The sequence below is a fragment of the Helianthus annuus genome, chromosome 10, assembly GCF_002127325.2.
Source record: "Helianthus annuus cultivar XRQ/B chromosome 10, HanXRQr2.0-SUNRISE, whole genome shotgun sequence".
NCBI classification, from domain to species: Eukaryota; Viridiplantae; Streptophyta; class Magnoliopsida; order Asterales; family Asteraceae; genus Helianthus; species Helianthus annuus.
Genome location: NC_035442.2, coordinates 8,970,279 through 8,973,207, shown reverse-complemented (window position 1 = coordinate 8,973,207; position 2,929 = coordinate 8,970,279). Strand labels below are relative to the sequence as shown.

At 42.0% G+C, this 2,929-nt stretch overlaps 1 non-coding gene across 1 annotated transcript; it reads right to left on the bottom strand.

Annotated features, from left to right (window-relative positions):
• Positions 1 to 2,100: 2,100 nt before the first annotated feature.
• LOC118483562 lies at positions 2,101 to 2,207 on the bottom strand. The gene has a single exon (XR_004870853.1). It is a non-coding gene; the product is annotated as a small nucleolar RNA R71 (small nucleolar RNA).
• Positions 2,208 to 2,929: the final 722 nt, after the last annotated feature.

Sequence of the window (2,929 nt, the reverse complement as noted above, 5' to 3'; positions counted from 1 at the left end):
ATAGGGGTGCTTGGCTTCATTCCACTTCATCCCTTGGCACACCACCTCTCTCACACTTCATCCACCACCCACCACCACCATAACACCATCTTCCACCACCATCATCCATTGTCCATCGTAGAGTGTGTGAGTCGTCTCGGGATCCAAGATTGATCGTAAGAGTTCTTGACAATCAAGGCCATGTTTGCCTAAGTCTCTTACATCACTTGGTGAAGACAAGTGTTTAGTATAATACTTTTTATTTTTAATCTTTTGCACTTTTTATTTGGTTTTGTATTAATGACTTTAATAACTAGTTACTTATGTTGAAGGTGATCTTTCCTTATCGTTTGTCCGTGGTGTCTTGGCGTTATTTTACTGTCTACATAAAATAAAAGATTTTCACCATTCATATCTCCACGATCTATATGGAGGTATGTTGGCTACCTGGTCGGGGGTTAAGGGAACGGTTTGGTAAGGGTCTTGCCCTTGTTCAGCGTTTAGAGGTCCTGCTTGGGACCTGGGTCAAATTTAGTAGGATCTCCTTCAATACCCATAGGTATTGGATGGCGGGGATCCAAACTCTTTGACCCCCTCATAAGTTAACTACTATTAATACTATAACCCGGCTATTTAGGACTGTATCCCTGCTGACTCAGACTACTTAGCCGAGGGTAACGTCACCGCCGAAAGCGGGGCCTACCACAATTTGCATTAATAACTTAATTCATTATCTTTCAATAATCCGACCCTTTAGGATTGTATCCTTGCTGACTCAAACTACTGGGTTGAGGGTAACGTCGCCTTCAAAAGAGGGGCCTACTACAATAACTAAGATAATCTCTTAAACAAGTGCAAAAGTGCGAAAATAATCAAAGGTTATACTAACACACGTGTCGGATCCAAGTGATTCATCTTGTCTATCTGTTTTTATTTTATTTTGTTTTTCAGCATTTAGTTAGTTTTTATTTTTCTTAGTTTAAAACATTTTTCTCACTTTTTGATTTGATTAGACGTTGAGGATAAACCGGTATTAAAAGCTCTTGTGTCCTTGGACGACCTCGGTATCTTACCAACACTATACTACGTCCACGATGGGTGCACTTGCCCATATGTGTGTTTAGTGTTAGTAAATATCGTGTTTTATAAATTTAAAACTTGGCTAAAAGTGTAAAAAGGGGCTTAAATATATATCAAAATTATATACACACTTCACGCACATCAAGTTTTTGGCGCCGTTGCCGGGGACACAAGGATTTTAAGAAAGTTAGGAATCAACGGCCTAATCATATTTTTATTTTTCTTTAATTTTTTTTTTTAGGATTTTTTCTTAGATTTTCAGCTTCTGCAGAGCTCAACACGGAGCCGTGCCTGGTCGGACACGGGTCGTGTTCAGCATCGTCACTGGCAGTTTTTGTTTTCCAAGTTACAGAAGGCTGACCACGGGGCCGTGCCGGTGCAACACGGGGCCGTGTCCAACTTCCAGTAACTGGGATCTGGAAAACAATCACTGAAATTCCGACCACGGGCAGTGTTCGCTCAACACGGGGCCGTGGTGAACCTTCTGACCAACATTCTTTTTTGTTTTTATTGCAGGACTTGGAACCCGACGCCAACCTCACGTAGTGTATGAGCTCCAGTTCCAATAAAGACATAAAAGAACCACTAGAAGAACCCGAACGCTTTCTCAGAAAAAGGTTAAAAGCCAAAAACCAAGAGAAGGTTTCGGGTAATCCACCTCCAATGGCGGACCAACGTACCCTTATGGATTATCTACGACCCACCGTAGGTAATCTAGGCGCCGCTATCAATGCTCCGAATGTCGAAGCCAATAACTTCGAACTTCGGCCACATTTGATACAAATGCTCCAAAACTCCGCAACCTTCCATGGGCTTGCGGACGAGGATCCCCATCTACATATAACTAATTTCTTGGAAATATGTGATACCTTTCGGATCAATGGAGCATCAAACGACGCCATCCGCCTCCGTATGTTTCCTTTCTCACTAAAAGACCGAGCAAAAGCTTGGCTCAACACCCTCCCAGCTGGATCGGTAAACACCTGGGATGAACTAGCCCAAAAATTTCTATATAAGTATTTCCCTCCTTCTAAAACTGCTAAGTTAATGGCTGAAATTAATACATATTCACAAGAGGACGGGGAATCCTTATATGAAACTTGGGAAAGGTTTAAGGAGCTATTACGCAAGTGTCCCCATCACGGCCTCGCAATATGGCAACAAGTATCCACTTTCTATAATGGATTGTTGCCACACACTAGGCAGACACTTGATTCTAGCTCCGGGGGACTTTTAGGTAATCGACGCCCACACGAAATATATAATCAAATTGAGGAAATTGCTCAAACCAATTTTCAATGGCACACCCCCCGGGGAAATAAGTTTATCGCCCCGGGCACCCATAAGGTCGATGAAAGCACTTCTTTACAAGCCCAAATCGAGGCTCTTTCTTCAAAGATAAAAAAATTGGAAATGACAAAAACAGTCTCGGTTATGGCTTGTGAAGGGTGTGGTGGGTCACATGAAAATTGGAGTTGCATGAAAGAAACAGACGATCAACAAGAAATGGTAAACTACATTGATAATAGACCTAGGCCGTCGGGTCCCCCAACGGGGACTTACAACCAAGGATGGCGAAACCACCCAAACCTTGGTTGGAGGGAACCCGGCAATAGTAGTAACCAACAAACCCAACGAACAAACTTTCAGCAACCAAGAAATGAGTCACAAAATTTCACTCAACAACAAGGTGGACGAGAAAGGCTCGAAGATACTATATCTCGCCTCGTCTCTGACAATGATAAGAAAAACTCGGAAAGATTTCTACAATTAGAATCTAATTTTAGAAATCAACAAGCTAGCATTCAAAACATAGAAAAACAATTAAATTAAATAGCTCAAAACTTTTCCGAGAGACCACAAGGCGCAT